The sequence below is a fragment of the Pleurodeles waltl genome, chromosome 11, assembly GCF_031143425.1.
Source record: "Pleurodeles waltl isolate 20211129_DDA chromosome 11, aPleWal1.hap1.20221129, whole genome shotgun sequence".
NCBI classification, from domain to species: Eukaryota; Metazoa; Chordata; class Amphibia; order Caudata; family Salamandridae; genus Pleurodeles; species Pleurodeles waltl.
In genome coordinates, this window is record NC_090450.1 from 230,225,049 (window position 1) to 230,251,902 (window position 26,854).

Consider the following 26,854-nt stretch of genomic DNA (forward strand, 5'->3'; position numbering starts at 1 on the left):
AGAAGGGCAGAGAAGCACACTAGATAGACATCTTTAAAAAACATGCGCTCTCGAATGGTCAAGAAAAAAGAAAAAAAGTAGTTCCCTCAAAAAGGAGAAGTGGATGGGCACAAGTAAACTGGAAATGCTTCAGGGGAGGGGCAAACACAAGACGGACAATGCAAGCCATTGAATAAGAAGTAGGCAAAAAGAGTAAAAGTAAAACCAACCCATGATAAGAAATGGATGGGCTGCATGCCCACTTTTTTTTTTAGTAATCCCACAATATGTATTTTGCAACCAAACAGCTGAGCTGTCCGGTAGGCTCTAACTAAAAAGGAGGGAGCATCTGGTGTGCCCCTCCGACTACAGTTATTTTGAGCAAAAAGAGATTGCCCGGTTCTACTAAGAGTAAGAGGAACTGGATCTTTCAAGCTTAGTTAAAGGGAACATAAAAAGGCTTTAAACATTTTCTCTTTAGAGCAACATCAGCTAGTTTTGTAACCATTGCACATCGTGTTATAACTGTTCATCTGTAGAAAAGGCAAGGAGGCTTATTCGTGAGTCAATCAATTTGGTTTATTATATTGAATAACATACATTTTTCTAAATGGCCCAATGATAGGTAAGTACATAAATACGCTATAATCATGTAGAATGAAACAAACTAACATATAAAAAAGTAAAAAGTGTAGAGGAGCAACACATTCAACATGTCGGGTTGCTGTGATCTCAAGAAGTTTCCAGGTACAAACTTCAAGCTCACATGCAACCTAACAAACACTGTTCAAACTTCATTATCCTCCAGCAACTTTTTCTGTGACAGGAATTCACCCTTGCAACCCCAAATGGATGCTGACTCTAAGTGGCACCATCTTCTGCCATCCTCAGCAAATAATCAAGTTTTAGTGATTCAAGGCAGTTATAACAAACTTTCTACCCTATGGTGTTGGTCTCTAAAAGCTAGTGTAAGTGTGTCAGTGGTATGTTGAATAGAGTAGCTAAGCTTTCACTGTGTCTGCCTTTGCATTACAGGGGGCATTGATATAGCAGGGTAGGTTTCAATTTCAAACACATTCAATCTTGCTCCTTATGTGAGGTCTAATTTCATATTCAAAATATACGGTCTTTTAAGGAGTTTATCAGGAGAGCCCGTTTTCATTTTGAAGGAATTGCTTTTGCATGTCGGCCAAATGCCACTACGCAGAAACGATACTGATAAGTATACTGCAGGAGAGACATATTTGGGTCAATCTGAAAGGAAACGACTCTCCTTCTGACTAGGAGTTTTGTGTGTGTCAGAAGCAGGTGCCCAGGTTCAAGCATCGTTCTACAGTGAAATGAAGAGACCAGGTAAAAGAAATGCAGACAGGTAACATTAGCGAGAAAACTAGAATGTTGAGAGCCTCATTTAAGACAATGGAGTGGCTCTAGGCCTTTAATGGCTGATATAAGCCTTCTCCTCCGACATTCCATTGTTTGTCTTTCTGTTTCTCTGTTTTTAATTTAAAACATTCTACCCTTAGCGGGTGGGATGGTCTAATAGCCTTATAGCCCTTCTTCCTCAGGGTGTGCCTGTTGTTAAAGTACTTCACCCTTGTTATAGGCCCTTGCCCGTGGCTCAGGACTATAACTCTGTTTCAGGGTCTTTAGCAACCAGTGTAGCCCTTGGCTGCAGGCTATAAGACTATATTAAATTTCTATGTGACATTATCATGTGCTAAAATTTGCTACCCACATTATGCATCGCCAGCTGAAGGCAAGGATGCAGAACAAGAGGAAGGACTACTGAGTTATTTAAATGACCTCTAGAAAGACAATTATTGGTATTAGGACAAGCTTTTGTCATTCATTAGGGGGTTTAGTATAGCCATCTGAGACTTAAGTTAAAATAAACTTTCAGCAAATGCTTAACTCATTTGCCAGTGTCAGATGACATTTAGTGCAGATCGACTTCCTAATGAATACTTGGAGGGGAGCTAAGCAGCTGCTGGATAATTCATAGTTGTAGTGCCCTCTTCCAGTGCCTGCTGATTGGTCAGCACACTGTTAACATTCAAAACAAGTCCTATCTTCAGTAAGGTGTTGAAAGGGGGAAGTGAGTCAAGAATAGATGGAATATAATAAAGGAGCCTGGGAAATTAGAAACTGCCGAAAAAGACAAAGTAATCACAACACTTGTCGCTGGATCATACACTGCATGATTTGAGCAAATTGGACAGGAAAGAGATCAGCATCAGTAACTTGTAAAGAACAAAGTGCAAAAGTGCTTATGTCGGACACAATTCCCATGTACTTCCAAGCTATAAGAAAACATGCAAAACCTAGTTGGAGTTTCCACTCTTACAAAGGAATTAGTGGTAATGTATGTCTTAATAATGCACTAGCTACCTCTCAATTACGAACAAAAGGCTGATGTAAAGTGAAGGTTCGACACATGACAGCACAGGGAAGCTTATAACGTATGGAGCTCCCGGTTCATGCATTCTAAGGATGATAACAGGGTCCTGTTCCATTGTGCAACTCAGAAAATGTAGCTCTTTTCTAACCCATAGGGCAATAAGGAAAAAGTAAGCAAAGAATGATCATTTGTATTTAATCCAGTATCAGAAGGGTGTGTCCGGTAACAGATGTCAGCCCTCTACTATGGATGTCACCCAGTAACCACTCACTACTGGGGTTCTTCATAAATGCAGCACAATCTCAGCTTCTGGAAACGAACGTTTTCATAGCAGGTATTTTCTGAGTAAATGTCAGTAAAGAAGATGTGGTCTTGGGAACTGAGGTGCCAACCTTTGCACTGGGGAGTCAGCTTTGAATCCCAGCCTCGGCTCTACATCCTGTGATTCTGGGCAAATCATATACTTTACAGATGGTGCTTCTTTAGAAAGGATACTCTTTATATATATATGTATGCAATCATTCATCTTAAATGCTATTGGACGTTAGCTCCTGGAAGGAAAGATGAAATTGCACAATATTAGTATATAAACTATATATTGAAGTCCAATATTCACGCAGTGAAAGTAGAGTTGTCTATTGCAAAATACTATGACAATGATCCTTTACTGCAATACAGGGCAAAACAGTATACAAAATGCATCAGAGTGGGGGTTGGGGTAGGGGTAGGGGTGAGGGGTGAGGGGAATGAGGAATGGAGGGGGTAGGGAGGGATAAAGCGCACACTGCATGTGATACTGAAAGGAACCACAAATGTGAAAAGCCCTAACATCAGGGAACAAGGAATTCAGTTGCATCACTGGAAGGAACAGAACTCAGAAATATCTAATAAGAGAGGGCAGTAGTGTGCAAGGTGGGGGGAGAGTATGGGTGGAGGAGTGAGGGGGGTAGGATAGAGAAAAGGGACAAAATTGTCCCGGGCTAGTGACAAGGGGAGTTCAACAGGGCAGGAGAGGGGGGAGTGTGGGTGAGCAGACGAGAATGGAGACGGAAGTGGAGCGGCCCCAGAGTATGACAAGGCATCCGGGTGGGTCCGAAGGGGAGGAGGGAGCGGGGAGGGAAGGGGAGAGGAAGAAATGAGAAGCAAATGGGAGAAAAAGGAATAAAGAGAAAGGAAAGGGAAGGGGAGGGAAGGGAAGGGGAAAAAGAGGGGAGAACAACAAGGGTCCTGCAGTGGAGGAGGTAGAGAATACGAGAGGTGGAAGGGGAAGTAAAAGGGAAGGAAAGATTACAGGGAGAGAGTAGAGGCAAGAAGGCAGGGGATGGGTCAAGGGTGTGGGGAGGGAGAAGAGGGGAGAAAGGGGAGGTGGGTTGCCAGGGTTCCACCAACGTTGCTCGCCGGTTCAGTGATATGAGCTGCCAGATATGCTAGGAGTCGTCCCAAAGTACAGATGCCCTTGTCTGCAGGAATGCTGCCGACAGACCTTGCAAATGGTAAATGACACATTCATGGGCTTTTGTCTTGACCATTGCCACCGTCCATTCGTGGAATTTGGGGAATCACCAATGGCAAAGAATGCAGATTTTCACAGTCGCAAAGGCTGTGTGCAAGAGGAGGCGTTGTGGGCGGGATAGATCCAGGGAGTCCCCCACGTCACGTAGGAGAGTTAGAGAGTGGGAAAGGGGCATCCTAAGTGTCCCGATGGCCCTCACAGCAGACCCGACCACTGTCCAGAAGGGCTGGATGGAGGGGCATTGACAGAGGATGTGTGTAAGATCACAACGGGTAGCTGTGCATTGCTAGCAATTTGCATGGAACAGTAAGCCCATCCTGTGCAATTTCGCTGGGGACCAGTGCCATTCATGGAGTGTCTTGAAGAGGCAGAACTTCAGACGGGCTTCCCGCATGCCCCTGTCCAGGGCCTCCATGATATCTGTCCAGTCTTCCTCTTCAACTTCTCCCAGGCGGGATTGCCACTTAATACGTAGCTTGTCGAGGAAAGGCTGTGAGAAAAGATGGCTTGTAATGCCTTCGTAGAGACCCAACATCAAACCCCTGAAGTTACCGCAGGTTCTAAGATAGGGCATCACGGGTGAGATCTGAAGGTTCCATGGTCGGGCTGCCATACTACATTACAGGCTACGCTTCAGCTATAGGTGCTGTCACGCCTGGAGGAGCAGGAGGACAAATTCCTCTTGCAGGCACATTAATGTTTTAAGGTCACCATCATCCAGGACCTGGTCTAGGCTGTGGATACCCACCACATGCCATTGTGCCCAGTTGAGGGTCTCCATGCCAATGTGCAGGCAGTCGTTGCCGCTAAAGGGGCCCGCTTGTGAAGACAGGGATGCACACTGAGAACGTAATGCGCCCTGAGCCAGGCTTTGTGCATGGCCTAGAGCATCTGGTTGGTGGGGGCTAGAGGGGGCTCGAAGGGGTTACCCTTGTACAGAGGGTTGAGGCCACACTGGCTAGATAGAGTAACAGTCGTTCAGTAATGACCCATTGTGACTGTCCGGTGTCTCAGGGTGAATGAACACCAATTGCGAGAGGTGGAGTGCCAAGGCATAGTGTTCTACCAATGGGAGCCCCTAGTCCCCACAAGAACGGTGCACCATGAGTTTAGCAGATGTCAGACGGGGGCCGGAGGAGACCCGCACAAAGGCTCAGATCCCTGCATCTATAAGTTGGAGGGTTGTCAGGGGCACCAGGAGGGGAGGCATGTCCAACACATATGTAAACCGTGGCCTTCTTACCATCCTCACCACCTCATCCTACCCAACATGGATAGACCCATATGCGACCGGTTCTCAAAGTTCAGTTTCATGCGAGTGATAAGGGGGCATAAATTGTCTGCCGCCATTCGATCTAGGCCCCGATTGACAAAGATCCCCAGATACTTGAGGTGTGGCAGCGTCCATCGAAAGGGGTAGCCATGGATAGCCACTCTCATGGCGATGGTTGACAGGGGCAAGGCCTCGCTCTTGCCCCAATTCACCCAGTAACGAGACAGGGTCGCAAAATCGTCGATGACCTCCAGTAAGGCAAGAAGGGAGTGGCTCAAAGTAAGCAAGATATCGTCCGCATACAAATAGAGTTCGGAGAGATTGGCGGATGGTGGCTAAAAGGGGTTCCATCGCCAATAAGAACAAAAGTGGCTAGAGTGGGCAGCCATGCTGGGTTCTCCTCCATATCAGGAAAGGGTCAGACAAGAAGCCCCAGCAATTGACCTGGCCCGTGGGGCAATCATAGAACCAGCGAACCTTGGCGATGATTTGGTCTCACAATCTGAACCTCTGCAAGGCTGCAAATAGGTACCCCCATTCTATGCAATCAAATGCCTTTTTGGCGTCAGGGGATAAGGCCAATGCCTTGTCCTGCAAGTCCCTGGACCCCCAGAGGGCGTGGGACAGAGTGCAGAGATGGTTTCTGGAGGAGCATCCTGATACGAATCCCACCTGGGTGTAGTGAATCGGACAGTATTACCTTGTGGAGATAGGCCACTAGGACACTGGTGAGGATTTTTACATCCCTGTTTAGAAGAGATAAGGGTCTGTAGATGCCACACAAGAGGGGATCCCTCCCTGATTTAGGGAGGATCGCTATCACTGCTCTGTTGGAGATAGAGCCCAGGGGGCCCTCCTGGCCAGCCTCCTGAACGGTAGCTTGTATGGAGTCAACAACCTCCTCCCTGGCCCACTTATAAAATTTCACAGAGAAACCGTTTTCCCCGGGGGCTTTAGGATATGGGAGCTTAGAGATAGCCTGTGCCTTCTCGGCCTTACTGATCCCACCATCCAATAGGATGAGGCCCTCGTCTGACAGACGGGCAGCCATAAACCCTCCAGAAAAGCCTCCACCTGATCGGCACTGGCCACTGACACCGGGGTGCATAGCTTTCGGTTAAATGGCGCAAACTCATTACCAAAGTCCTGTTGGCAGGTTTGGACCTCACCACTCAAGGAATAAATGGTGGGGATAGCCTGCATTGCCTCCAGCTGGTGTAGTTGAGCCACCAAGAGCCATCCCGCCTTCTACCTATTCGTAGTGGCAGCTCTTCAGCCGCTGCAGCGCGTGTTCAGCCTTGGACGTGTACAGTTTGTTGAGAGCCACATGGGCTTGTTCCAAACAGTGTTGCATGGGAAGCAAGGGCCAGGCCTGTCAGGCTTTGGTTTAGGCTTACTGTCCAGACCAGAGGGAGATGGAGTGCGACCTCGGTTCATGCAGGTCCGGCTCTGGCCCAGATAGAGGCGACACTTTCCGGTAGCCACGGTGCTGTTGACAGTGGACACCAATACAGTCCGTGCCTTCCAGAAGGAGTCCCTGAGGAAAAACCCCAAAGGGAAAAAAAACTCCAGATGGGAACTCCCTGGAAGAAGGAAGACACAAGAAAAATCAAAGTCTTGAACCAGGACTAATGCAAGAAAAAAACAGGAAAAAACAAGAGAAGAAAAACTGGAAATCTGAGAGAAAATCAGGAGGAGCGTAATCACCACAGAGCAGTGTTGCAATGCAAGGAGAAAGGAAATCAAGGCCCTTATATACCCCTAAACAGGAAGTAAGAAACAGGAAAAGGAAAGGCTGCCATCTTGAATTGAGAAAAGAGTAATAGAACAGATAGGAAAAAACGCCACAGGAAGAAAGGAACAGATGCATGCAGGGATCCAGAGGAGAGAAAAGTATGATGGTATAGCCAAAGATGGATTCCCCCCAGGAAGAGAAGGAGAAAAGAAGAAAGAAGAACCAAGAAGACGGCAGGTAAGTCTGTACGCTGCGCAAAATGCTCGGCGAGGACAATCTGCAGCCAAAAAAAGGAGTGTGCCGGGTCCCCCAGAACGGAAATCGGACCGCAGCTCCCCCCACAACCCGATCCGACCGCACCGCCAGGAGACGTGACAAGGCCACGTATAGGCGGGTAAGGGATGCAATGTTGTCCTCCAATTCTTTCGGCGCGACCTGCATCATTTTCCCCAGATGGTTGCTTTCATGGCTGCCCATAATACCCTGTGGGATGCAACCGAGCCCTTGTTGTCTCTTAAATATGTAGAGACGTGTGCCCTCAGTTGGGATTTACCCTGGGGGTGTGATAGCATTGAATGGCCAGGCCGAAAATCCCAAGCTTGAGGCACCACTCTTTGGGAGACGAGGAAGTAATCCAGCTGTAATTGGGTGCGATGTACCGACAAGAGAAAGGTATACTCTCTGTCTGCTGGGTGGGCGAGCCTCAGTGATTCACCAGTCCATGGTCTGAGAACAAGTTGCCCATTAGGGCTCTATTTGAGTTGCTGCTGTCAAGCACCATGTCTCGGGCAAGATTCAAGTCGCCCGATCAGGTACCAGGAGGCCCCAATCTCTAAGAGGAGGTGGTTGAGTTGGAATACTAAAGAACATTTAGACCCTGTAGGTGCATAGATAGACTCCACGAAGGGTGATCTATCCCTAACTCACAGTTTCACAAAACATACCTGCCGTCCGGGTCAGACCATGTTTTGACAACAGTGATGGGTAATGTTTTACCAAGCAGGATTGCTACATCACAACTTCTCTCCGTCCCACCACCCGCCGCTGCCGGTTCAGGGCAGCTGCTGTGGAGCACCCTCCCCACCCAGTCCAGACACAGTTTACCAGACTCAAAGCCATTAAGGTGGGTCTCCTGCTATAGGGCCACATCCGGTCATTTGATTGTATGTAGGAGAGCACCTTTTGTGTTTTACGTAATATGTCAGCCTGTTGACGTTCCAGGAGAGAATGTGGAGAGGGTGGGGGCAGGAGAGGCTGAGCCAGCCATTGCTGTGGTGTGGATGTGTGGAGGAAAGGAGAGTAAGCGAACAGGAAAGAGAGAGGAAGCACCAAGCAGAGAGGTAGGGGAAGAAATGTAGAGGGGCAAGTTAGGCATCAGGGAAGGGGATCCTTCGGACCCCATCCGGTGGGGCTGTGGCATGGGCGAAGAGAAAAGCAAAAATAAAATAGAGGGAAATAAGTGAAAATAGTTGTCAAGAAGGGGACGCAGAGGGCCAATAAGGGTAGCTAAATACCCTGCTCTAAGCTGGAACAATGCCCCAAGGACCTAGGCCTGTAGACTGCGGGTCCAAGCTTGTGGAGCCAGCGTGCCGGGCGAGTCCCCCTTGGGAGGCAGGGCATGCTGATAGGATGACATAGGGATGAGGACACGGGGGTCCGGCGGGGCCGGGGGAATGATCAGAGAAACCCTTGAGAGTCCCTCGGGGTCATGCAGGTCCAGGAAGTCTGGGCACTACTCTCAGTTCTCTTCAAGACAGTGATGCACATATTGTGATATGATTCAGAGGGCAATAGGGGAAGCTGAGGGAATAAAAATAGAAATAGAGATGGAGACAAGGCAAATTCCAGAGCAACCGGGGCTATTCGGGCCTCACTGAGGGGCTATCCTAAGGCTCAGGGACTCCTCCGGGGGTAAGGGTGCCAAGTCAAGCAGCAGTGTGCAGGCCCTGCATCTCAAACAAACTGAACAAGTTTAACAATATGCACTGTTGAATGACTGAAACAGCCGCATGGCACATAGAGTAGCAAAGTTCAACAATACATTGCAAACATTAATAAGTACGCCAACTTACCGGAGGGGTTGTGAGAGAAGGGGAGCAAAGGGGACATAGAAGGCCAGGAACAAAGTGATACAGCATTCAACAAAGCATAGCACAACCACCAAAAGTGGAGCGATCCAAAGCAATGTTCAGCATAGAATGACCGTAAAATATACAAGCATGCAGCTGGATACTCAGCTGTCCGACAGGGAATGGGCATAGTTGTCATGTTGCCACACCAAGGCACAGGCATAGACAGGATGCAGTAGAGTCAACGATCTCAGCATGTAGTAGGGGTGGGCTTCAGAGCGGATCGTGATTTGTACCTGTCCAGTGTGATCCCTGTCACCGTGAAATTGTCCTCCTCTCATGGATTCTTTATTTCTGTGGTGTGTCCTGCCGTCATTGTGCTATCACCCGTCCAAGGGGGTGGAGGGAGGTAGGGTTGCTGTGGGGTTACAATCCAGTGGGGGGATGACGTTGATGATCTGGGCCAGGAGTACATCCAGAAAGAGGCGCAGGTCATTTGGGTTAAATAAGTCCTTTGATTCGCTGTCCTTGGTTATTTACATCCAAGCTGGTTCAAATAGACAGTTTTTTATATTCATTTGATGGAGCCGAGGCCGAAGGGACAAGAAAGATTTGCGACGATCGTTGGTCTTTCGCGAATCTCGTTCTCTTCGTATCTGTAGGGGCGATGAGTGAGGGCTGCAGTGAGGAGCTGGTGGAGCTGCTCGTGGTGCAGGAAATGGATGATGATGGGCAGGGTCGTGACAGACTGTCCTGGTGCATCAGACCATGGGGTGCGCTCGCGGGAGATCCAGAGGGGGATCAAAGGTGAGGCCGGTGAGGGTGGGGAGGGTTACCCTGAGGCAGCCTTTGACGTCTGGCCACTCCATGCATTCCAGGAAGCTGAAAAAGTGGACATTGTCTCTTCAGCTCCTGTCTTCTAGGTCAATGACTTTGCTGCTGAGGAATATGAGTTCCTAGTCCCGCTCCGGTATGGTGTTGAGACAGTCTTCCACCCTCTGTGACGTGATGTTTCAGACCTGCCACACGGTTCTGGAATTCCGCAATGTCCAATTGGATGGATTTGGTCTCGGCCATCAGCGAGGAGTTGTTGGAGTCCATCCCTTCCAGTCGGCGACCTACTGCCATTACTTCCTGGAGGATATGCTCCATTGTAGTATCCTGTGCTGAACCAGCGCGGACCTCATGCTGGCCCGTTACTGGCATTCCCCACGCAGTGGCCATGGTGTGAGGCTGGTGGACAGCTGCTGAGAACAGATGTTGACTTGTGGGTTAGCCAGTGGATTTACCATTGGGGTTGCCAGGAGGCACCTCCATTCTGGACGCCCAGGGCCAAAGCTGTGCACAGTTTCACTCAAAGTCCTTTGTCTGTACACGAGACTGGAGGGCAAATATCTGGAGGCTTCGACAGGCACTCCGCAATGCACGCTAGCGAGAGGAGCAAGGTGGGTGGAGCTGCACAGTGTGGTGAGCTGCAGTTTGTCCCAATCCTTCACTGCACACCAGGCTGCCTTCAGGTCTGGGGTTGTCGTGAGAGGGCGGTCACCACTCTGTCTTCAGACAGTCGAGGAGTTCAAGAACTCCGCAAAGCGCCGCCGATGCACATCAGCCAGCACATGTCTCAGGAGGGGGAGGGGCCCGCTGACATTGGAGCTATCCCCAGCCCAGGGCAGAGTCTCCGCTAAGGGCCACGGGCATGACCGGGTCACTTACCATCAGTCTCACCGGTCACCCCGGCCCGTTCACTCAGGCACTCAGTTTTTGCAAGTTCCGGTAACCTCCGCCCTCAGGGTATAGGGGATGTCAGCATAGAGACTGGGTTACGGTCCATCACCAGACAGGCCCCTGCAGGTAACCTTGGTTCTGTTGCAAAGCCACACAGGGCAGGGCAAACACTGTGGGTGGAAGTCGGGTCCCCGCACTCCCGCTTGGCTGTTAGTGGCCTCGGGGCCATTGGTCTCTATCAGGGGAGGAGCCACAAGGGGTGTGGGCCCAGAGGCAGGTATGAAGCGGGCCCAAGGGCTGATGCTGTGTCACATTCATAGATCACAGTAGGGCAGAAGGGGGGTCAGCCCAGCCAACGTGAACTCCCACCTGCATGGCCTGCGTCCACTCCAGTTAGCTCCTGAGGGATCCCCTGAGGGTGTTGAAGGCCCTCCTCAGGCCACACCGGAAAGGGCAAACACCGGAGATGGGAGTTGGGCTACTGTCGTCCCTTCTTGGTTGCCGATGTCCCTGGCCCCCAAAGCTCCAGGCGAGTCTCTGGAAGGTGTGGGAAGTCCGAGGGTACAAGGTGGGGGGTGCTTGGAAACGCCGTCAGGCTCCCTGCGGCATCTGCCCCGACTAGTAATGGGGCCAGGCCAGGTGGCAATCAGTGTCCACAGGCAGAGGAGCGGAAGGCCGCCGGCGGGCTTGGTTGCTGCTCCGCCCAGCTACCCAGGCCCAGTGCAATCAGCGGCGGTGATTCGGACAGGCCGCTGTTGAGGGAGCCGTCCTCCAGCAGTCAGTTCAAAGCCCCAGTCCGGGGGGTGTCTCCTGGGCACGACCGCCAGTCCACACTGATTATAAGGGGTCGCTGCCTCTGTCACAGGCCCACCCATGAGTGGAGCTCCAAATTTAAGCGGAAATCATTACTCGTGGCCAGACCACGTCCCCTCCACAGGCTTTTTTAAATGACCAGCATTCCAGAGTTTAGAGAAGGAAACCATCATTTTTTTCTTTTAACCCCCAAAATATATTTTTTGCAAATTACTTTCACCCACCCCCAGCAATGGCGACCAGACTTTCACTGTATCTTCCTGGCTACTCAAATAGCAACACTGTCATTCGGCCACTTTTGGACTTAAGCCAACATTGTATTTGCATCCTGTACACATACACCACACACATTTAGCTAACATAGGTCACACTTGCCTAGGTAAATTGTATGTCTATTACGTTTATGACTAAAATAGCACTAATTCCTTTCCAGTTTGGGTGTAACATATGCATGGAGACATTTTCAGACAGGATTACAAATCATTTTTACTAGCTTAAGACTGTGACAAGTTAGGGAAGACAGCTTTAACATTATATTCAGCCAGGTGAAGTGCATTGTAAATCTGACTCTTTGTGAACTAATACCAGTGTTTCTTCTGTTTTGTAGTAAATCTAACTACTCTTTATTTTTTACAAACCTATCCTGTGCCTAACAACATGGATTCAAGTAGGCTTTGCACATCACTACTGAAGCCCCTAGAAGTCTTAATTTCGAGCTTCCTTTTTTGATGTACTTACTTGAAGTAGCTTCTGCTGTTAAGGAGGAGAGTACGTTGCCAGAGTCTTATAAGGCTCAGGCTCGGAGTAGAGTTTTGATGACAAAATACACCCACTAGAATGATGGTGGACTAATGTAGTGCAGGTATACACATGTACTATGTGAATTAAGGGCTCCCTTACTAGATGAGCACATCAAGGTCATGCTTTATATGCACCTTTCTTGTCAAACGACTCTGTGGATATCCATTATATTTTCAATGAGCAACAACTGTCTCTTTTGGCAATCATGAAAATATTCATTAGCGAATACTCAGGCCTATTCGTGATGGACGCTATCCATTCAGAAGACATTTTATTCTGCAGTGACTGAGATACTTCCTCACTGCTTGAACTGTAACTCTTACCATAAAAAATCATTCTTCCTCTTTAATATCGGTTCTTTGGCATATTTATTGTAATTGTCTTTTGCCAAATGATCAATTAGAAAAACCTCTATCTATGTTTGGTATTATATCGCCCATTGGGTTATGATGGGGCTTTGCAACTAAGCTTGGTCATTTCCTGCATTCAAAGTCTTTATTTACAAGTCATATTTTAATTCTTTGCCTCTTTCAGTTATGCGGGAAGGAGTGTGCTGCCTCTGTCACTCAGGATATATTGCACAGCTTAGAAAATCATGCTATGTACAGTATGTAAAGTCCCCTCTAGAGCAGGTCAGTCATACAATTGACTGCATCTTTGCATTTAGTGAATTGATATCCTCTGTACTGGCAGTTTCCTATTGTATTACTTGCAGAATTACTAAGGGAAAGTCGTCTAAACCTACAAACACAAAATATCTGTTGAGTGAGTAGTCAAAGATTTACCATATACTCCTTAACTTCATCTACATACTGCAACTACTGGGAGCAGATGCATCTTATCACTTGATACTGAATATAAATGGCTCACAGCAGCAAAAGGCTCACTGATTCTTATGAAGTATAAGATCAAATATAACAGCTACAACTATTCGGTGGTTTTATCTGTACTTTAGTTCACAAAACAAAAACAAATGGCCTATTACAAATGGTGTACTGTAGGAAACTGGCCCTCGTTGCAGTTACCCCCCCCCCCAACTTTTTGCCTGATATTGATGCTGACTTGACTGAGAGTGTGCTGGGATCCTGCTAACCAGGCCCCAGTACCAGTGTTCTTTCCCGAAAACTATACCATTGTTTCCACAAATGGCACACCTCTGGCACACAGATGAGTCCCTTGTAAAAGGTACCAGTGGTACCAAGGGTCCTGTGGCCAGGGAGGGTCCCTTAGGGCTGCAGCATGTGTTGTGCCACCTTAGGGGATTCCTCACCAAACACATGCACACTGCAGATTGTGTGTATTGGTGAGGAGCAAAAGGCCAAGTCGACATGGCATCCGTCTTAGGGTGCCATGCCCACAAAACACTGCCTGTGGTGTAGGTAAGTCACCCCTCTAGCAGACCTTGCAGCCCTAAGGCAGGGTACACTATACCACAGTTGCAGGCATAGCTGCATGAGCAATATGTCCCTATAGTGCCTAAGTCAATTCTTAGACAGTGTAAGTTCGGTGTGGCCATGTTAAGTACATGGGCTGGGAGTTTGTCACTACAAACTCCACAGCTCCATGATGGCTTCACTGAAGGCTGGGAAGTTTGATATCAAACTTCTCAGCACAATAAACTCACACTGATGCCAATATTAGATTTATTTTAAAAAGCACACAGAGGGCATCTTAGAGATGGCCCGTGTATTTTATCCAATCCTCTATTGTAGGACTAACTGGTCTGTGTCAGACAAGTTTCTGACCCCATGGGGTGAGGGCCTTTGTTCTCTCTGAGGCTAGAAACAAAGCCTGCTCTGGGTGGAGGTACTTCATACCTCCCCCCTGCAGGAACTGTAACACTTGGCGGTGAGCCTCAAAGGCTAAGGCTTCCTGTTACAGTGCACCAGGGCACTCCAGAAAGTAGAGATGCCCGGTCCCGGACAAAGCCCCACTTTTGGCAGCAAGTCCGGTGGGAAAATTAGGTAAAACAGGGAGGAGTGACCACTTCAGCTGGGACCACCCCTAAGGAGTCCAGAGCTGAAATGACCCCCTCTCTGCAGAATCCCCCATCTTGGTTTGGAGCACAGGGACCAATAGGGTTATGAATGTACCTCCCTCCCCAAAGGGAGTGGGCTCAGGAATGGTGTAGCAACCCTCAGGGACAGTAGCCATTGGCTACTGGCCTCTGACTCCTTTAAAGCCCCTAAATCTAAGATTTAAGTGCCCCCCTGAACCTAGCTCTCCAGATTCCTGGTGACCTCAACAAGAAGAAGGAAGAAGAAAGAAGAAGGACTGCTAAGCTGAACCCCGAGCAGTGAAGACCCCAGGCGACAACTGCCTTGGCCCCAGTCCTACTCCAAACAGATGACACATACACAAGGACCAGTGACCTCTCTAAACCCCCAGAGGACAACCTTCCCACCAGAGGACCACGAACTCCAGAGGACAGTCGCCCTGTCCAGAAGAAACACTCCAAAAGGACTCCAGAACTGCTCCGGATCCCTGAGTCCTGCCCACTTTGCACCAGACGCCCACGGCCTGTGTCCAGGTGGCCCACCAGTCCAGAGCAGGTCTCCAGGCGATTCTGACCTTGTGTCTACCCTGGGTTGGCCTCTCATGTCCAACACGACAACGCCTGCAGCCTAAATCCGGAGGACCCCCCGACCACAAGAGAACCAGACGAAGATTCAAACCGCTAAAGGTACCCCTGCACCCGCTGCCCCCTGGCCTTGGGGAATCCAACCACTGATCCAGCAACATTCAGCAGGCAGCCCTCCTCTTTGCTCAGCTCCCTGGACCCAGCCTGCGGCATCTATGTTATCCCCAGGATTCCCTTTTTTAAAAGCATTGGGAGCCCAACACTATGGGGGTCATTACGACCCTGGCGGATGGCGCAGAAGCAGCGGTAAGACCGCCAACAGGCTGGCGGTCAAATTTTTGCAATTATGACCATGGCGGTTACCGCCATGGTCATGCGCCGCTTCTCCGTTCCTCCCGCCATGGCGGAGACGAACGCTGGGTTGGAGACCTGGGTAGCCCGGCGGTCGTCACTATATCACCGGCGGCATTTGGACCCAGCTGACTGCCATGGATTTCAAGCGGTTTGGAACCGCCATGAAATCCATGGCGGTAAGCACTATCAGTGCTAGGGAATTCCTTCCCTGGCACTGATAGGGGTCTCCCCCACCCCGACTCCCTCCCCTACACCCCCCACCACCCCTGCCACCCCCCAAAGGTGGCAGGACCCCCCTCCCCACCCCGACCCCCAACATCACATCACTCATTCACACACGACATGCACGCAGGCACCACCAACACACATACACGCACACACACCGACATTTATGCCAACATCCACACACAGTCAGACACGCACACCCACATTCAAACATACACGCACACAACCATACAGACATACCTACAGACATACACACACTCATTCCCAAACTCACAACACCCCTGCAAGCATGCAGGCACTCACACACCCCCCACTACATGCACACCCCCAGGCACGCACACAACACACAACGCCCCCCCACCCCCTCCCCTAACGGACGATCGACTTACCTGGTCCGTCGATCCTCCGGGAGGGGACGGGATCCATGGGGGCTTCTCTGCCAACACCACACCGTCAACAGAACACTGCCACGCCGAATCACAGGACGTGATTCGGTGGGCGGTTTTCTGTTGACGTGGCGGTGGAGGTGGAGCAACCTCCACTTCCCCGCCGACCGCCAGTATGGCGGTTGGTGTCTCTCCGTCCGAAAAAGGACAGAGAGCTGCCAACAGTCATAATACGCCGAGCGGAAAACCGCCACCACTGGCGGTCTTCAGCATGACGGTCCCTCGGCGGACTTGACAAAAGACCGCTGAGGTCAAAATGACCCCCTATGTTTGCACTCTGCACGGGCCCCCCCGTGCAGCTGAGGATGTGTTTGGTGCTGCCCTGTGGCCTCCCCGGTGCTCATCTAAACCCCGAGGTCTGCCCTCCGAAGTTGCGGGTACTTACCAGCTACGAGATCTGTTTCTGAGTTCCCCCAGTCTCCATAGGATCCCTTTCTAAATCTAGAAATAAGAACAAAAACATACTGAGAAAGTATTGCTAGTAATTTAAGAGACCACATGGGGATTACTCTTCCAATTGTATTTGGTGATAACAAATAAAAGCAAATACTGATTGTGCTTTGAGAATTTTACTTCTGCTATCATCATTGATCCTTCCCCAAAACTCTGTGATTAATTTCAGTCATTCTTTCTAATCCATCATTTCTCAGATGAAGAACGATATTACAACCACTTCAAAGCTAACCCCCTACAACACCATCTGCATACATTTGCAGAATTTGTAATAAAGAGCATTTATTGAGTCTGATAGTTACTATACAATCAGGATCACTAGTAGATCCTTGCTGAGTAATCCCATGTAGAAGGCTGGCCTGGTTTGAAAGTGGGTACCAAAGGTACTTACACCTTATACTAGGTCCAGTTATCCCTTATTAGTGATATGTGGTCAGTGTCTAGCAGCTTGGCTGTCTAGAGGTAGCTGTAGCTGCGCAGCCAAGGCTCAACTAGGAGACATGCAAAGCTCTTGCAGTACCACTGTAGTCACACTGTACTCACACTCAAGAAAGAAAATACTCAGTGTTGCAAAAAAGGTACTTTATTTTGGTGGCACAAATGCCACAAGTGCCTTAGGGACTATACTCCCTTAGGAGGTAAGTAATATACACCATATATACACTAGAATCCTAAAACAGGCAAGTAAACAGTTAGAAAAGAGTGCAAATAGTGAAAATCACAATGGGTTGCAATGGGCCTAGGGGGAACAAAAACCATATACTAAAATAGTGGAATGCGAACGTCAGTTTCCAACCTAGGCAAGTGTAGTGTGTAGAGGGGTGCTGGGAGTGTAAGAAAACACCAAAGGTAAGTAATAGACCCCACCCCAGAGCCCAGGACAACAGGAGTAAATCACAGTAAGTTTCCTGAAACACACAAGAAGTTGTGATAGAACATTATAAAAGAACCAGAAGAGACTGTAAGACACCAATGATGGATTCCTGGACCTGAAGACCTGTGGAAGAAGGGGACCAAGTAAAAGAAGCACTGAACAGTCCAGCGAGAACAGGAGCCCCTTCTAACCCGGATGAAGGTGCAAAAGAAGCACCACCCTTGAGAAGACAATGTCAGTTATGCACCCAAGAAGACAGATGTGGGTTCCTGGTTGGTGCAGAAGATGTCCCACGCCGGATGGATGATTGCAGTCTGGTTTGCGTCGCTGGATTCTGCCAACAAGCCTTGGCACATGCAAAGCTTGCGGTTAGTGGAAAATGGCTCTGCCCGGGACCAGGAGGGACCTGGTGGCCTCTACCGAGGAGGGTGCTCTCAGTAACTCAGAGAGCCCTCAGAAGACCAGGCAGCGTGCACAGGAGTCCCACAGCACGGTGACAATGAAGGTGCAAATGGAGGCCCATGTGCATGACACAAAGGGATCCCATGCCGCAGGAGAACCACTCAGGAAGCTGTGCATAGCAGGATGAAGTGCTGGGGGCCTAAGCTGTGCTATGAACGAAGAACTTCTTGGGAGGTCGCACACAAGCCTTGGCAACTGCAAGTCAGGCGGTGCATGGGGGTATTGTCTTGCGTGAAGAGGCAAGCTCTTACCTCAACCAAAGTTGGGCAGCTGGACCTTGGGACTGTTGGGGTCACTTTAGTCCACCACCTGTGTTGCTGGATCCACGCTCATCACCTGGAGAGGAGACCCACAACACTGGTCGTTGCTGCAGAGAGGTGCTTTCTGAAGAAGGGAAGTGACTCCGTCACTCCACGAGAGATGCCTTCGGGTCTTCTGGTGCAGGCTGAAGCCAGGCAGTCCTCGGAGGATGCACATCCTGGAAACTGTTGCAGTTCCTTGCAGGAGCTGAAGTTATGATGTTGCAGAAGTCGACTTTGCTTTTTTGTTGCAGTTTGTAGAGTTCCTGGAGGGTTCAGCTGCGGTTCCATTGGTAGAAGATGAAGGAAAGGATGCAGAGGATTCCTGCTGGAGTCTTGCAATCAGAATCTGAAGAAACTCCCAGAGCAGAGACCATAAATAGCCCTCAAGGGGGGATTAGTCACCTAACCAGGTAAGCCCTATCAGGGGAGGGCTCTGACATCACCTGCTGGCACTGGTCACTCAGATGCTCCCAGAGTGCCTCACCACCTTGGAATCCAAGATGGCAAAACCCAGGGACACTCTGGAGGAGCTCTGGGCGCCACCCCTGGGGTGATGATGGACAGGGGAATGTTCACTCACCTTTCCTTTGTCTAGTTTCGCACCAGAGCCGGTGTAGGCTGGATTATGCAAGGAGGGCACCATCTGTGTCCTTCAAAGCATTCCCAGAGGCTCCGGGAGGCTACTCCTCCCATGCCTATAACACCTATTTCCAAAGCGAGAGGGTGTAACACCCCTCTCCCAAAGGAAATCCTTTGTTCTGCCTTCCAGGGCTTGAGCTGCTCAAGCAATAGGAGGGCAGAAACCTGTCTGTGAGGTGGCAGCAGCTGGGGCTGCCTGGAAAATTTCAGAAGGCTGGTATCACAGTACTGAGGGTCCACTGTGGAGCCCCCAGAGTGCATGGAGGGATTGTACAAGCAATAATTGAATCAGTATTGGGGTACAATTCCCAGTTGTTAGACACCTTACATGGCCATATGCAGGGTTACCATTGTGACGCTGGATATAGGTATTGACCTATGTCCAGTGCACGCATAAAATGGCATCCCCGCACTCATGAAGTCTGGGAAAATGGTCCTGGATGACATGGGGATACCTCTGCTTGTGCAGGGGTGCCCTCACACACAGGTACTTTGCACCCAGCCTTCAGGGTTGGAAGGCCTGACATATAGGTGACTTATAAGTGACCTGGTGCAGTGTAAATGGCTGTGAAATGGTGCATGCATATTCGGTGATGCAGACCCTGGGCCTCATTACCACCTTGGCGGAGGGGATTACTCTGTCCCAAATGTGACGGATATCCCACCCGCTGTATTACAAGTTCCATTATATCCTATGGAACTTGTAAAATGGCGGACGGGATATCCGTCACATTTGGGACAGACTAATCTGGCCCCATCTCTTGTAAAGAAGATATTCCCACCTAAAAGCAAAACTCACTGCATTATTGCCACATAAATATGTTAATGCTTACTCATATGTAGATGGTGTTGTTAATAAAAAAAAAAATATTACTGGCAAAAAGTGCACAAAAGAAAATAAATATTTAAACATAACAAGAAAAAAATTATAGTCCGTTCAAGTCAGTTTCTTGATCATAGTTCAAGTAGGATGTTCTTTCTTTTTTTAATAGTTTTCTTGCATTGCATGCATTTTTGCACTGAGCTAAAAGAGGCAATATTTAAACAGCAAGACATTTCCAGGCTTGTCTATGTATACATTCTGTTGGTATTACATTTTGAGATAAAGGCTTTGAAAATGTGACAAACATTTGTTTGCATGAGACCTACAGAGACAAGAGCACAGTTTTGAAGCACAGGAAAACTTTTGTCAGCTTAGAGTGTCCTATTCACAAAGGTAAGTTTGCATGTCTAGGCCACTTCAAGTGCAGCTCTACACCTACACCTAAGTGTAAATTTCCTCATAAATGAAATTCACCAGTTCTATCTATGGGCTTAGACCTAGATGTAGATTCATGAGCCTCCACATCCCAAAATTATGGGATGATGATTCCTACAGCTGAATTTATGACCGAAAAGTTACTATTAGTAACTTTTGTCTTTATGTCAGTGTGCTTTAATTTAAAGATAAATATTACCTATTTTTAATTATTAAAACACATTTCCCTAATTCCTACATAGGACCATCAGAGTAACAAATGACAACAACATCCACTAAAGCTAAATGTATTACTTTATCACAACATAGTTTTAACTTACTTTTGAAATAATTGTAATTAAATTCAGCCTAATTAAATTAAATGTTCATTTTTCCTCCCCACCCTTTACAGTATGATTTCAGTTGAATCATTGTTAGAGGCAAGCTATCAATCATTTATTTAGGTTTTAACCTTCACTTAAAAAATAGCATTTAAAATATGTTCCATCACAATATTATTATAAAAACAAAATGAACAATTATTTATCCAGAAATGAAAATGAATTTAAATAAAGTATTCGTTAAAATATTATTTCATTTACTTTATACATTTCCCTCTTTCTTTGCAATGTTCCCTTGTCTGTATTGATTTCTGTGGGAGTGAGCTTCATATCAGCGGTGAACCATGGCTGATAGATGACGTACTCCAAGGTTGGGCTGCAGTACATTTGAGCTTGTGTTGCCATTGGTACTAGCGTAGTAGATTTGATGTGTATTTTGTGTTTTTCAATTGTATTACCCTTGGGTGGTTTTGTGTTTCATAGTAGAATGTCATTCCTAAAACCCATCTACAATTTTGTAAATATTATTCCCCATTTTTCAACCACTCTGCCTTTTCTCCCCTCATGTACTACTAAATACGATAACTACTTGAGTGGAGATCTTCTCTAGCAGGTGGAGAACTCCACAAAGAAAAAATAAGAAAGGTGGAGATCACCAGCTGGAAGTTTGTGAATTGAATTTTGGAGTTTGTTAAGAGAACTACTGTACATACTCAAAAATAGCTTTCATGAATATGCACCACTGTTTAAATGTATTGTTAAAAGACAAGCATTTAGTTGTTTTTTCCTCTCTTATATGTGTATGTAGAAAAACAATGGTGGGATAAAGGGTTTGATGGGAGATAAACATTTATTTTTAGGGCATGTGCAGGGTGTTTCACTCTTCATTCCATGTCATTTTATGTATTGTGGTTGCCTTTGGCTTGTTAACAATGCTAGGCTTGCACAAAGGTGCCTGGGCATCTTCCAGAAGTTGAAAATATCCAATTTGTGTGAGTGGATAGACACAAATTAGATGTTCCTTCATGTATTTGAACGTGTTTGGTTCATACACCCAACACCACTATCCTATTCTTTTTTTTTTATCTACCTATCATCTTACTTTCAATAATGGTAATAGTGGCTTGTGTTTTTATGTACCGCTACATATCACATTTCCTTCATCTGTAAAAGCTGTAAGTGCAAGACCTCAACCAATAAATGCAGTGCTGTTCGTACATCCTGGAGTACCGAACATTCGCTAATATATGTTCATCCTAAGGACTACAGTAATGTTTCTCCATTTTAAAGGTTATGAAATTCAAGTAGTCGGATACGTTGCACTGTTTTGTAAGTTGTTCCTCCTTTCAGCTTAATTTTATTAGCATGAAGAACTTTTATTTGAGTATTGTTTCGTCACATACCGGTGGCATTTGTAAGTGTTGATAAGTTTGCCTCACAATGATATGAAGCAGTATCTTCAGATGTGTGCATTTTTTGTGTCCAAGTGGTGAACTCGGTGAGCTATACTGAGGGTGAAGACCAAGTATGCAGGAGCCCTGAAAAGGCAGTAAATATTGCCTGAGGCAACAGCACGACTTTTGCTTGCCTTTTCCTTTGCAAATACGGGGCTTTTTAATGCTATAGTGATATGTGTTTGTATCAGTTTTAATTTTCCTAACAAATTCATAAAGCTGTGTCAGTCATGGAAACAGCATTTGTGCATGCCTGTGCTTGCATGTGTTAGCACATTAGAGACCACGCTGCTTATTCCTACAATATACATGCACATGTATGCATGCAAAACGTGTAAACTTATACTACCAGGGTGGATGTAAGATCTTAAATTTAATATGCATAAACATGCTTGTATTTAGGTAGAAAATAAAATTGGGAGGAGATTGGGCCTCTTAGCTGCAGCTGCCGACCTTGGAAAAGGGGGAACCAGGCCCGCATCCTGGCTCAAATCCTGGCTCAATCCCAGCTACGGCGCAACATCCCGTGATTCGGATCAAATCACTTGAACTTCCTGTGCTCAAAACGAAAAAAGTGTAATGTAGTCTGCTTCTGTTGCAAAGAGCTTTATTGTCTCCGAGACAGATTCATGTTATTAAAAGACCTGCTACCTACCTATAGCTAAAATGTGCTATTAAAACATTTCTCAATAGAAAGTTTAGTAACGATGCATTCCCAAAACATGATTTGTTGCCGTCTTTTTTAAAACACAATAATATACGTTTATCTTAACTACAGTTGTAGATTGCTTTTTTCTGTTATTGCATGTTGCGTTCTCTGAGCGGCATTTTCCTGTCAAAATGAACACATTTGAAAAGAAGTGCCTGCTACCTTCAAACAATTAGTCATGCGACACGACACAATAGAGGTAGACAATTGACGAATAGCATAAAACCTTCCAAAGACCTGCCAAATAGGCCATAATTACGGCCCAACCCACTAGTCTTTTTGTTAAAAATAATCTAGATTTCTTTTCTGAAACCTTTAGGTAAAATGTAGTTTTTTTTTATTGTTGTTTTAATGTACCTTGTCCTTTGTCCCTCTTTTCATAAAACGCATTCTTCTTCAAATTCATATTTTTCCACAGGTCGCGCCGTGTTCCACTTGTTCTTCTTGTTGCGGTCTTCGATGAACTCCTGATACGGGTCTTTCTTCGACACCTGCTTCTTGGACCGGACGTAGCCGAAGAAAACAGTCAAGGCCAGGAAGGAGTAAAATAACATAACGAAGAGAATGAAGAAATAGGCGTTGTCGTAGGGCTTAATGGGGCCCTCACTATCCTCGGTGAGGTTCTGTCCGAGGGACTTCTCGTCCAGGGATTTCTCCAGAAGTTGAAGAACGCATTTCGAGATGAGAGAGGCCAGGGCGGTCTGGTTCATGTTGCGGTGATTTTGAGCAGTTTGGATCTGGCCGGAAAGAGAGAGTGCTGCTGTACATGTCGCTATCTCATTGCCTCTTTTGGTAAGGAATCCTGCTCGCCACCTCCTGGGAATCTTTGCGCTGATAAGAGGCAACGTGCGAGATAAGGCGTCCTTCTGGCTGTCCATCTCTCAGAAAGTGTGCAGCAGTAAATGGTTAGAAACACAGAGATGCTCTTCTAGTTTTTTAATGTAAAGATTTGACCTTCTTTTTTTAATACATTGTAAACTTAATAGCTATTTCCTTCAATATATCACTTCACACTATGACGCTGCAATGAACAAGGATTTCACACAGGCAAGGCAAGCATGAAGTCGGGCTCATGAGCACACTTACTGTCTCCCCTTTGTAGAGAAATGTATGGCTGGGGAAGACCTGTTGACGACCCCCCCACCCCACACCGGCTTTGGCTGCGGTCAACTTGCCAATAGTAGTGGGAATTCCCTCAAAGAGCAAGACCACCTAGTCAGGCACACTCTCTGCCAGAGACACAAAACGATCCAGGACTGTTACCACCCAGCCTTACACTTGTAGAGTTCCATGCACAGCCAATACTGCACCACCTTCAGCAGGTAGTGCAGGTCCAGCCAGAAGTCGGATAAGAAGCTCCTCTGCACTATGTGCAGGGTCAGAAGCACACCTGTACAGGCACAGAGTCCAGCTGGCAGCATGGGTCCTACTGCGCATAGTACGGGCCCACTGTACTATGGCATCCTTCTGACTTTGGTGATAGAGCTCCCAGTGTCCTAAAAAATAGCACAGTAGGTATAACTCATGCAATGACTTTATGTACTGTTAGGCTCTTGCCGAAACTCAACCAAGCCAAATTTGCAGGAAAAAAACCCACTTTTGCAAAGAGTTAGTAAATACATGTTTGCCAATATTCTGATGCCTTTTAAACCCCAGATTTACCATTACTTGTGTGTTAGAAATTGGGTTGTTGGTTGACTGGTGTGTAAACCTTAGTCGAGCAGCAACCATAGTCCTAGTTCGGGTAAGTAACTAAATCAACCTCTGCTCACCCTCGGATAGCTTGGAACAGAGCAGTCAGGCTTAATTCAGAGGCAATGTGTAAAGTATTTTTACAATACTTTAAACAGTAAAACAGTAAAAACACCACATCATAAAATTACACATCAGGTTAGAAAAATGGATGCCATTTTAATGAATAAAACAAGGTAAAAATGACAGAAATCCAATAAGTAGACATGGAGTTATGAATTTTTAAAGAATAAATTGCAGTATAGCACCTAATCCCGGCTATATGGGCTTGCGCGACAGGGTGAAAGACAAAAGTTCAAGCCAGCTGCATTGGCGTGCGGGCTGGATACATTCCTATAATAGTCGCGCTGAAGTTTTACCTTCTAACGAATTGTGGCAAGAGTCCCGTTCACAGGGAAGAAAGTTTATTGGGGAGCAAGGAGGGTGCTCCTTCTGATGGTCATAGGGGTGTGAAGAGCCAACCGGGCGTCACGTATGGGTGGGCTGGAGCCTCACGGTCGTGAGCGGCGGTACGTGCTGTGCAAAGAGACAAACTTACAGCTGCTCACACTGGATTGAGAGACCAGGTTCTGGAACAAACGGGCCTGTTCTTGTTTGCAAAAAGCCCAAAAACTTGGCTTAAAGAGCTGATAAACCGAGGACCTGCGAGATGCCTCTTGAGGGGTCTTAAGCTCATTGAAGATGGGTCCAGGAGCTGTGGGGAGCCTGTTATATCCATAATACTCATATCAGGAGACCAGCAGACTAGATCTTTGAGTCACTCTGGGAACCTGAGTTCAAGATGGAGGTGCAGGTCCAGTTCTTCTTCCACAGGCAAAAAGGCAACTGGCACAGGTCAGTGGAGTACGTCAGCAGTTCCTTGTAGAGAAGCAGTCCAGCAGAGTGGCAGTCCTTGTAGCAGTACACACAGTCCTTCTTCCTGCCAGAGTATCCACAGGTCCAGAAGTGTACTGAGTTGGTGGTGACAGAGGTCCAGTATTTATACCCAGTTTGGCCTTTGAAGTGGGGGAGACTTCAAAGATAGGCCTTTGAAGTGCACAGAGGTCCTGTTCTTCCATCCAGGGCTCAAGACGCACTAAGGGGGTTATGCAGCCCTTTGTGTGGGGACAGGACACAGCATATTCAAATGTAAATGAGGCTGGGCCCAACTCCTCACTCTCATCCTGCCGAGGATGGCCCATTATGGCCTGTTGTCACACCTAACCTCCCATTGTGTGTGGCTGTCTAGAGGGAATGCACAAAGCCCAGCTATCACCCACCCCAGATAAGTGATCAGAGACAGGTAGCAGGCACCAAATAATTGGGAAAATATCAACTTTCTAAAAGTGGAATTTTCAGAATTGCAATTTAAAGTCCAACTTCACCATAAGTTGTGATTTTAAAGTGTGATGCCACAGACACCAAACTCAAGAAACCTATTTCTTCCAGATTGTGAATTACAAATGTAAGATGTAATAAGGGAATCCCAATAATATCCTTTGGCAGAGATAGGCTTTTATTTAGTGAAAAGTGACTTTAAGAGTTTTCCACTACCAGGACATATTTTAGCCTTAAAACTACATGTCCTGCCTTTTAAATACATTGCACTGTGCCCTCTGGATTGTTGAGGGCATACCTTAGGGGTGACATATGAATAAAAAGGGAAGGTTTGAGCCTGGAAATAGGGCTATTATGCCAGGCTGACACAGAAAGATAAAACCGAACAGGTAGTTCTGCAATGGCAGGCCTGAGCCATGGTTAAACAGACCCCCATGATATTGTGGCATGGATTCACAAATTTAGCATCACAAATATGAGAATTTTGCAGCACAAATATGGGTCTTTTGTGGCAATTTGTGTTCCTTTATTTTGCAATTCTTTAAGCACCAAACCCAGCGATCTTATTTTTATGTTTATTTACATTTGAGACAATTTGTTTTTGGTCAAAGGTCTACACATATGACATATACCTGTTAAGGAATGATAACCATGCAACCTGTATGTTTGTCTCCTTAGGTTTTAATCTTGGCCATGTATATGCATTTCTCCTGAGCAGCCCAAATCCAGCCTGATATTGTGCTGCTGATTATAATATAAAAACAATAATGCCCAGATTGATTGTTATAAGAGGGACCGAAGTCTGGCTGACAAAATAATTTTGTAGATGCTGCTGCTCCTCTCACCATCTGCAGAAATGGTCACGCAGCCTTTATACAAAGCTGCAAGCTGTGAAAGGACAGGAATTTGGTCAGCCATCCCATGCCAAAAGAGATCACTGTCAATCATCACTGAAACTGATGTCTGTACTGCTTCTGGGCCTACATTTTCAAAGTAGAGGTGAAGCTCCTGATCAGACACCTTGCACAAGCCAGGAATGGCTGAATATACATTCTTGTCCTTGGATAGGATGCAGAGTCATACAGGATTGAAAAGATGTACTTGTTTCAGGAGTCCAGTGGTTGGGGCTCAACCATGTACTTTCCCACATTTCAAAGGGATATTCAAAAGCTTCATTAGGGTGAGCAGTTTTTTTTTCTGTGTCAGAGTCAATTTAGCCCCTGTAAAAGTCTCTAGGAATGGTAGCAGTAACTCCAGAGCGAGCACTGAATTGTTTGTTAGGTTCATGTGGAGGTCCTCTAGATAATCATATACCTTCATTGTCAGTGGTGTTTGACTCTGGAATAACTCTATAAGACCTCATATGTTCTGATATTTTTCTCCCGCAATGTCCAATTGA

General features: G+C 46.9%; 1 long non-coding RNA gene across 1 annotated transcript; it reads right to left on the reverse strand.

Annotated features, from left to right (window-relative positions):
- Positions 1 to 533: 533 nt before the first annotated feature.
- On the reverse strand, positions 534 to 23,192 carry LOC138265602 (uncharacterized). Its single transcript, XR_011199388.1, has 2 exons — positions 22,744 to 23,192; positions 534 to 2,931 (listed from the first exon to the last, which is right to left on the reverse strand). It is a non-coding gene; the product is annotated as an uncharacterized lncRNA (long non-coding RNA).
- Between the last annotated feature and the right edge of the window lie 3,662 nt (positions 23,193 to 26,854).